Source organism: Lynx canadensis, chromosome B1, assembly GCF_007474595.2.
Source record: "Lynx canadensis isolate LIC74 chromosome B1, mLynCan4.pri.v2, whole genome shotgun sequence".
In the NCBI taxonomy this organism is placed as follows: domain Eukaryota; kingdom Metazoa; phylum Chordata; class Mammalia; order Carnivora; family Felidae; genus Lynx; species Lynx canadensis.
The window spans coordinates 160273569-160284457 of NC_044306.2; positions in this window are offsets into that span (position 1 = coordinate 160273569).

Consider the following 10889-nt stretch of genomic DNA (forward strand, 5'->3'; position numbering starts at 1 on the left):
TGGTGTTTAACATGTCACCTCTTTTGTATTCATGACACCTAAAAGAAGTAAAAGATGTGCCATCAAAAAGTTTTTGACTTCTGGGGCACCTGGGTGGTTCAGTTGAGAGCCCGACTTCGGCTCAGGTCATGATCCCACGGTTCGTGGGTTCAAGCCCCGCATGGGGCTCTGTGCTGACAGCTCAGAGCCTGGAGCCTGCTTCACATTCTGTGTCTCCCTCTCTCTCTGCCCCTCCCCTGCTCATGCTCTCTCTCTTAAAAATAATAAACATAAAAAAAAAGTTTTTGACTTCTTTGTAACATTAAACTCAAAGTTTTTAAGTTATATCTTATCTCTCCTTTTCCCCTCCTTGAAACAGCATTTTCTTCAAAGTTACTGAAACATAGTTTAACACATTTCATATTTTTAATCACCATAAATGGCAATTAGAACTTTACTGTGTAGTTCCCCAGAGTCTAAATTTGTTTATGTTACTTGCAACACTCACTTCCCATGACAACCAAGGAGAAGTGGAGCACAGATGCAATCGTGTACACTTGTGTTTCTTGAGCATACAGACACTTCTTACAAAATGGAGATCAAGGCCAGTTTCCTGCAGATGACTAACTTGGAACTCCAGCTGTGCCAGCCGTGGCAGAGCTGTGATTGCTTCACTGAGTAGGCACCCAGCGCTCAAGCTGAGGCGAGCTGTTTCGTAGACAGCCTCTGATCATTTATCCTGGCTTCCCTCCCACTTGGCTCTGTCTGGTGGAGCAATAGAATCATTTCCATTCTTTCTCAGACTGTTCCATTTTCTCTTGGCTGCTTTCCTCCTCCCAGGGGGATTGTTTTCTCAACTGTCAAAGAGTAATGCTTAAACATTAAAAACAAGACCTCACACTCATGTGAATCGAATAGATAGCACCTCCGCCTGCTCTTAATGTCTCTGTGTCGTGTCATCTGCCCCATTCATATCCTGTAGTGGGAGGAGGCAGCTCAAAATTAATATTTTAACATCATATGGGAATGATGCCTCATTTTTTCCTTCATGTCAAAGAGCATTGTTATTCTTTCATTTAGTATAAGACTTTCATGATCTGAATATTCCTAAGTCTGTCTAAAGCATCCTTAAAATACCCATGTCTTAGATCCCCAGGTTCCTGTTTTTCATAAGCTTCCATTTCCCTCCCAAATAATTCTCAGAATTTATCTTCTAGGTAATCAACCTGGAGGAAGAATTTCTTTGGTCTTAATATTCTCATTGGTAGACGCAACAGCTATGATGCTTAATTGCAAACATTATCAGTACCTCTAGCCAGTAGCTTTGGTAAATCTACCAAAAATGGGCCACAGAAATAAAAGAACCACATATGCTAGAGAATATATCATCAGGTGATTTGGGAAGTGAAAGATTGCCAAGATCCCTTCTAATTTTTCAGTAAGTCCCTGGAAAATAGCAGGCATAAATGAATGAATTAGGAGAATGAGGGGATTTTCTTGTTTGATTGGTTGGTTTTTGCCTCCCCTGGAATATAACAACAGAGAAGACTTCAATTTGCTTAATAGCATTTTCATTCTTCTAGGGTTTCCTCCTTTTACTGCATAAGGGCACCACCTCATAGCAGTTGTATTTCAAACTATTCATAGTGGTCATATGAGAGCCCATATTATCTTTTTATTTATTCCTTTACATTATAATAATAATAGTAGCTCTCCCTTATATAGCACATACAATAAGCCAGGCACTAGAGCACCTGAGTGGCTCAGTTGATTGAGTGTGTGACTCTTGATTTCAGCTCAGGTCATGATCCCAGGGCCATGGGTTTGAGCCCCGTGTCAGGCTCCATGCTAAGTGTGGAGCCTGCCTAAGATTGATATTCATTCATTCATTCATTCATTCTCTCTCTCTCTCTCTCTCTCTCTCTCTCTCTCTCTCTCCCCCCCCCCCGCCCTCCCCTGCTCATACTAAGACAAAAAAAAAAATAAAAAATAATAAGTCAGGCACTGTTTTAAGTGCTTTACATACGTTTGTTGAATCCTTCCAACAACCCCATGTAGGAGGTACTATTCTTACCCACATTTACAGATGAGGAAACTAAGGCATAAGTAACTTCTCAGGGTCACACAACTAATGAATGATGGAGCTGTGATTCAAACAAATCCAAGCAGTCTATGTCCAGCACCCCTGTGGGTGTGTTTAATTTTACAGTAAAACTTACTTTTTTCCCGTTCATTGTAGTTGTATGGATTTCAATATACATATAGGTTTGTGTAACAACCACCATAATCAGGAAACAGAGCAGTCCCATCTGATAGCACCCAGGTTTCTAACCACTACACAATACTTCCTCTTTATATGGGAACCCATCACAAGTCTAAAGGAGAGAATTTTCAACCTCAGGTGGGAAACATGTTATCTCAGAAAAGAAAGGTAACCCACTTTGAAGACCTCCAAAGGTAATAACAATTTCCGTGGAAACTCTGTAACTGCCACATAATTCTTTTGAACATCCTTTGAATCCAGCTATACACAGTTCTGTGAGGAAAAACTATTTCTCAGGGCTAGGGTAGTGAGTGAGTGAGTGAGTGAGTGAGAGAGTGAGAGAGTGAGAAAGAGAGAGAGAGAGAGAGAGATGTGCTATACTCTTGCTGTCTTACTTCAGCAATGCTGAACAACCTCAAGTGTCCCAGTGTGATTTCCATGCTCCATGCTCTCTTACCATCTCGGATAGCTTTAAATCAACTGTGCTTTCATGGCTGGCTGGGAATCTTTTCACATTGCTAGTAAGCTTTGCCAAGTACCACGGACAGATCACAGCATGAATGGAGATCCTGACCTACAGTTCTGATTAAGAAAATAGTACATTAAATACACAGGAAATCTGGAATGCAAACATTCAAAGAATTATACCACTAAACTATCACAGAAAAGAAACTGATTTTTACTTCTGACTCTACTAGGAACATAGAATTAGAAGAACTGGTGTTATCTATTCACAAATCAAACAGCTTCAAAAACCAAATTGATTTGGTCCTGAACTTGTTTAAATGGACTTGCCTTTTCTACTTGTATAGCATTCATCCTATTTCCTGTTCATTTTTACATCTTACTTTCACTATATTGGGATCCTGGTTGCCCAACTAAAAACTTTCTATTCTCTTGTTTTTCTCAGCACTTAACATCTGGCCTAAAAAAACCTTTTTTCTTGTCTTTGACTTTAAATTCCATGGTTAAATACTTAACAGGAAGGACAATTAGAGAAATGGGGACTAGTCTCTAAAATGCCAGGTAAAAGATGTCTTTTAGTGGAACACTAGCTGAAGAAAAATCTTTTTCACTGGACAAATAAAGCTATTACATAAAGCTAATTATGAGAAATGTGAACATTTTCAGCACGGGAACTTGGATGAGACTGTTTAACAAAGGAAAACAATGCCTAATAGACCCATCTACCCATTCACTCTCCCATTAGGCATGGGTTAAGTCACTTCCAGGTACAATGAACATTTGTTCATTGGAAGTGCTTTTTTATTAACTAGATTGAGGGCATTATTAGGTTTGTGTCCATATCTATTGCTGGGTAACAAACTAAGTGACAACCCAAAATTCAGTGACTTACACAAGCATTTATTTGCTCCCATTCCTTAGTTTGGCAGTGTCATCTAGGCTCAGCTCAGTGGTTTTTCTGCTCCATACGAACCTGCGCTTGCAGAACTCACTCTACATCTGCAGCTTCAGCTGAGATGATTGTAACAGCTGGGAAATCTGGGCCTTTTTCCAGTGGTCACTCTCTCTACCTAGCATCTCATCCTCAAGTAGGCTGGTTCAAGCTTGTTCACAAAGTGACCATGTTTAGAAAGCACAAAAGAAGCTGCAAGGCCTCCAGAGGCTGAAGCTCATAAGTTACACAATGTCACTCTACTGCAATTCTATTGGTGAAAGCAAGTCACAACGGCAGCACAGAGTCAAGCTGATCAGAAGGGCTACAAAGAATCTGTGGCCTGGGACACCTGGGTGGCTCAGGTGGCTCAGTCGGTTAAGTATCCAAATCTTTGATTTTGACTCAGGTAATCATCTCATGGTCTTGGGATGGAGCCCCCCAGCCAGGCTGTGCACTGACAGCATGGAGCCTGCTTGGGATTCTCTCTCTCTCCCTCTCTCTGCTCCTCCCCCACTCACAGTCTCTCTCAAAATAAAGCTTAAAAAAAAAAAAAAGACTGTGGCCATTTTTTTAATGTTTACTTATTTTTGAGAGAGAGAGAGAAAAAAAGAGCAGGGGGGGGGGAGGAGCAGAGAGAGAGGGAGACACAGAATCTGAAGCAGGTTCCAGACTCTGAGCTGTCAGCACAGGGCCCGATGCGGGGTTCGAACCCACCAGCTGTGAGATCATGACCTGAGCCGAAGTCGGACAATTAACTGACTGAGCCACCCAGGCACCTCAATTTTTATTCACCACAAATATTCATCATGTTGACCACCTTCAGAAAAATGCAGTGTGACATGCTATCTAACGACCTGATGAAGAGAATCCACTGTAAATCTGCAAAATAAGAAATTTCATACTAATTTAAATTTACTTCAGGAGTCAGATACATATAGCAGCTATGTGACTGAGGAAAGGAGAGAGGAAAAGGCTATGGAATGTAGATTTCATCATAAATCTTTTAGCAATAGTGTTTTAAACTGCGCATGTGTTACTTTCATAAATTTAAAGTGAAAAAAAAATCCATTCAGATTCAAATCTAGCCTATCTCCACCCCCATGGAGCACTTACCATACCAGAAAGCTATCTCAGGAAGTCAGCTATTTACAAAGTCTCTGTGGTGGGAAAGGCAATGAGAATACAGAAGTGAAGGACCGTTAGATCTCAAAACAGTATCCTGCTGCTCCCCAGGAAGGAAAAAAGAGGTTTCAGGCAGAATCCAAGCTGAGGATCCTGAGACCCTAGCTTCTTTTCCTGGCTCCACAACCAGGGTGAGGGGTGGAGTGACATGGGGTTGGAACCTTTTTTACCCCTGGCCACCTACCAGCATTTCTCCATCTCTGCCCCTCCCCTTTACAGTCCTGGGGGAACACACTGGGCCCTGGCTTAGACTGGAGCAGGGAATGGGAAGCACAAGGAATCATATAGGTGGTCCCACTTGCTCCTAAGAGAGTCTTTGAATCAATGTTTTACTAGAAATGTATACTAGTGTATCTAGAAATTTGATAAAAGTATTAGTTTAATTTCTATCCCACTAGAGCCCCCCACCCTACCCAGGAACTCTTGAGGTAGAATAAGTGCCAGGGCAGAATTTGGGCTTTTTTAGCTCCCTGGCTTCAATCCCATCAAACCGTAAAACCTCTCAACTTGAAAACTCTAACCAGATGTGCAAAAAACAAACAAACAAAAAAGGCACCTCTCTTCTAAATATCCAGTGTTCTCCAAGGGGAAAAGGAGGCAGACCCCACTACACGTCTCAGCCTTGGAGGGTGGTGGAAGGAAGTACAATGGGATTAAGTTCAACAAAAAGCAGCACAGGTTAAAAATGGTTGCCACCCAAAAGAAACAGTTTGAGCTATCCCCACCAGTTAATGTGAAAATGATCATCAAAGTGAAAAAATTAGGTAAGAGGGGTGCTTATGTGGCTCAGTTGGTTAAGCATCCGACTTTGGCTCGGGTTGTGATCTCTGGATTCATGGGTCAAGCCCCACATCAGGCTCTGTGCTGACAGCTGGGAGCCTGGAGCTGCTTTGGATTCTGTGTGCTCGTGTGTCTCTGCCCATCCCCTGCTCACGTTTGTTCTCTCTCTCTCAAAAATAAACATTAAAAAAAAAATTAGGTAAGAAGTTATACCATGAAAGATTCTTTAAGAGAGAGGAGAGAGAATCCCAAGCTGGCCCCACACCATCAGCCCAATGCAGGGCTCAAACTCACAAACTGTGAGATCATGACCTGGGCAGAATCCAAGAGTCTGATGCTCAACAACTGAGCCACCCAGGCGCCCCAAGATTCTTAAAGCTGTATTGTGTATTTACAGAATTGTAAACAGTCTGAAGAGGACACTTAATTGATATTTACTCAAAGTGATCAAATTTTCTGGCAGGACTGGGGATCTGCAAAGGTCTCAAGACAGATCATCTACAACTTTTCAGGCTCTGCTACGGAGCACATTTCCCATGTGTGTGAGCACAGCCCAGGGGATCTCAAGGGTCCTTTCCTCTGGAGTTCATGGACTTGAAACAAAGGCCCTGAAATAGCACCCTCTGTCTTAAGCTGCATGGGGTGGACTGACCTGGGCCTGCTTGCCAGTAAGCCAACTGCTGATCACAGACAGTACTCCAGCCAGTGTTTGTGCAGAATTCAGCAGTCTTTGTGTGCATTTACGTATGTGCGTGCTCACACTGAAAAACACCAAAAAGGCAGAAGACGAGGAGAGAAATGCCTATTACTATTACTGCTATCAGTATTATTTCTGTGACTGTTCAACAAGAAATGAGACATGTGGGAGGACTGCAGAAAGAGAAGTTTGTTGTTTTTTTTTTAATTTAAAAAATTAAGTGAAAACATAGAAACCCATGTCAGGGACATCTGTCACTCTCCTTCCTCCCTGTTGTGTAGGGTGGATAGCCTATGACTGTCTCCACCACTCCCAATCAATTCTGGGAGTCTAGGAGACATACACCTCCTGCCAAGTCTTCAAATTGTGATTTTAATCAATGGATCAGATGGGACAAAGAATCAGGGCCTATAATACAGCAGGCTCGCAGAGCCCAAGAACCAAGGGCATTTTCAAATAAATCCAGCTCTTTCCACGTTAAATTATGACATTCTTATACTTTCAAATAGCTATGCACATAATGAATACAGTGGCTTATCTAAAAATGCCAGCTTAAGTATAAAAATATAGCAAAAATGCCAGCTTCTGCTCTCAGAACTAGGCTTAAGTAGGATCAGGGCAAAATGGTTTTATCCTGGTTTATTTGGAAAAGGTGAAATTAATCTGACTACTGCTGGTAAGCTTCTCATATGGTCTTTAGTGAATATAAACTGGCTAGAAGTTATGATAGAGGAAAGCCTACTTAAAGAGTGTCCTTTTGGGGCACCTGGGTGGCTCTGTCAGTTGAGCATCCGACTCTTGATCTCAGCTCTGGTCTTGATCTCAGGGCTCTGAGTCCAGGCCTCACACTGGGCTCCACACTGGGCATGAAGCATACTTCAAAATAAAGTGCCCTTTTTATCATGTTAATAGAACATTATAATTGAGGACATTCAGATTAGATGGAAATCCTTTTGATCCCCATTCCTAATTTCTCCTTTTATAACATCCATTTTCCCCCACATAATATTCTTCATTTAATAAAGGCAATGTGGCACAGACCTGCCACTTCCTACTGTGACATCAAGCAATTCACTTGTCTGTAGGATGCAATGTGGGAATTAACCACCTACTTCTCAGTAATGATGAGGGGATTCAGTTAATGTGATGTGCTTAGAATACTGCTTGGTACTTACAAGTACTTCTACTCCTAGATGCTAATGCAGGATCTCCAGCCTGCGCTGTTTCCCAACGGCATGAGTGTCTCCAAGGTTGTCTCACATGGATCATGGGTCATATCTACTTTTACACAAAATCAGCCATTTTATTTCTAACAACAGCTTCCTTTAAGGGAATTTCATACTTCCGTGCACAGGGCACAACAGCAACTCATCAGAAAAATCTTTGTTTCAAGGCAGTAAGATTCTCCCCACACTGGTGTAGTAGACATGACCCAGCTAGTTAGATCTATGCTCAAATAGGAACCTCTTTAAATTATTGTAATACCTTACTATATCATTATGTGGATACTTCATTCATCCCAGTAATGTTAGCTGAGTGTGAGGTACTATTACTTACCCACATCTATGCTGAACATTAAATATTGGACATGTTACTCATCATTCTGTTATTTTAAGCAACACGAAAATAAACATTCCAAATATATACATCCTCTGTGTAAAAAAAAAACCCAAAAAACCTTTAACATAAAAAGTGCAAGACTTGATTAGTATTAGAAAACCTGAAAGAAGTTCTATCTTTAGAACACAAGCATAGGGGCACCTGGGTGGCTCAGTTGGTTAAGCATACCACCAGCTCAGGGCATGATCTTGCGGTCTGTGAGTTCAAGTCCCAAGTCAGGCTCTGTGCTGACAGCTCAGAACCTGGAGCCTGCTTCAGATTCTGTGTCTCCCGCTCTCTCTGCCCCTCCCCCCAACTCACTGTCTCTCAAAAATGAATAAATGTTAAAGAAAATTTTTTTAAAGAACACAAGCATAAACCAATGTAATTTTTAAGACTGTAAGAAATTATGAGTTCTCTGAACTTCACTTTATATGGTTTCCACTCTCAGAATACCTCCAGATTGTCAACCAATTTTGGCAATAAGGAGGCCAGAGAATAGGCATTAAAGTGATAAAAACCTGACACATCCACCCTTTGGAACATTATGCAATAGTTACAAAGAATGAGGAAGATGCTTAACTACTGACAAAGATCTCCAAATTCTGCAAATTGCAAAATCAATAATTCAATTTATGTCAAAGCATAGAAACAAAACATTTTAATATGTATACAGATAAAGGTAAAAAGTTAACAGCAAACCATTGACAGTAGTTAACTCTAGAAAGAGTAAGGGTTTATAAGAAGAGAGCTATTCAAGATGGATTTACTTATCTGAATTTTGAGAATTTACATACGTATTGTGATTTTTTAAGAAATTTTATCTTTCTGTGCTTCAGAATTTATTTTCAATGTTTGAGAGAGAGAGAGAGAGAGAGAGAGAGAGAGAGAGAGAGAGAGAGCGCACACACAAGCAGGGGAGAGGAGAGGGAGAGAGAATCCCAAGCAGGCTGTGCTGTCAGCACAAAGCCCAACGTGAGGCTCGATCCCATGAACCGTGAGATCATGACCTGAGCTGAAATTAAGAGTCAGACATTTAACTGACTGAACCACCCAGGCGCCCCTGCATTACGTGATTTTTTTTTATTTGTTTCTTTTGAGAGAGCCATAGAGAGTGCAAGCAGTGAAGGGGCAGAAAAAGAAGGGGACAGAGGATCTGAAGTGGGCTCTGTGCTGACAGCAGAGAGCCCAATGCAGGGCTTGAACTCACAAACTGTGAGATCACGACATAAGCTGAAGTTAGGTGCTTAACCAACTGAGCCACCCAGGGTCCCCTGCATTATGTGATTTTAAGAAAGCAATTAGGGCACACACATGAAGAAATAAAAGGTGTATGCAGCATTTCAAAAATCAGTGTAGAATTAGGACATGATTCTCTGAAATTGCCCCTTCTGGTGACAGAATCTTGACCACAGGTAAATTTCCACCTGCAGTTTATCCCTTAAGACATCCCAGCAAGCTTTCATAATTTTACAATACTGTTGGGACTTATGCAGAGAGAAATCTGGTATGTTTCAAAGTATTTGGTCATAAATAAGAATCCTCAATGTATTAACAGAATGTAACTTAGCCTTATTAAAGGAGTCAGAAAGGGCAACCCCCCACTGGCTGAATTGAGGTAAAATGCATGAAACAAGAACTGGAGTCTATGGGAAGAAAAAGCCCCTCTTGACAGACCCTGTACCAGCAAACAGGAGGTATAACTGATTCAAGCAAAAATAATTATATGCTAGGGGCACCTGGGTGGTTCAGTTCTCAGCTGGTTAAGCATTCCACTCTTGATATTGGCTCAGGTTATGATCTCATGGTTTGTGAGGTGGAGCCTGTTTGGGATTCTCTTTCCCTCCCTCTCTGCCCCTCCACCGCTCATGCTCTCTCTCAAAAATAAACTATAAAAAAATATTAATTATATGCTAAAATCATTGGGTTTGTTGAAAGTTCAGATAGTTTCAATATATCCTCCCACAGAATATTATAAGGGGAAAAAATAACTTTACAATGGAGAAATCTGGTGGACAACACCTTAACTAAGAGTGAACACCAATAATGGGTTAAACTGACATGATGTGTGCCTTCTGGTACAATGCACCAGTATTTAGTATTCCTTCCAAAATGCATAACCTGAATTGAGGCATGAGGAAACAACTAGAATAATCTAAATTAACATTTTTTAAACAGCTGGCATGAACTTTTCAAACTCTTACTGTTGTGAAGAACAGGCTAGAGGACTGTTCCAAATTAAGAGGAAACTGAAGAAATGAGACAACAAATGCAATGGGTGATAGGAACAGGGGGATTGTTAAAGGTTAGTAGTTAAGACATTTGGCACAATTTGAATATAGATTGTAATATAAATACTATACCAATCTTAAAAGCTTTAAATTTGATAACTATATAATGTGGTTGTGCAAGAGAATGCCCTATCCCTAGGAGACACAAACTGAATTTTCAGAGATAAAGGGGGTATGCCACTTAATTTCTGGTGGTTCAGCAAATCATACATACATAACATACAGAAAGCAAATGTGAGTGAATCCACATGAAAGGTACACAAAATTTCAAGGTAACATTTTTTGCAACTTCTTTGTAAGTTTGAACCTTTCTTAAAATCAAGTTTCTTAATAAAAACTCTTTCTCAAGATTTGCTATTTCCTGCTACTTGGATTGACTCTCTTTGCATCCAGAAAAATACCTCTGCCTATAAATGAAGAGATTTCTGCATTATCAGAATTTTAAAATTACAGTAAAACTACCATCGTATATCAATTAGCTGAAATCAAGGAAAAACACTCACCACACACAATTCTCAGCCTGGGCAACCATTTACCCTACTAAGGACCAGGACCTATTTTAGCCGCTTAAATAAAGCAATGAATATAAAAGCATTTGGAAAAAAAATAAAAGCATTCTGACTCTTAAGATATTACAATATAGTTTAATACAAAAGCCCACGTACTACTTTAACATTAAAAGCTCAGTTTTGCAAGACA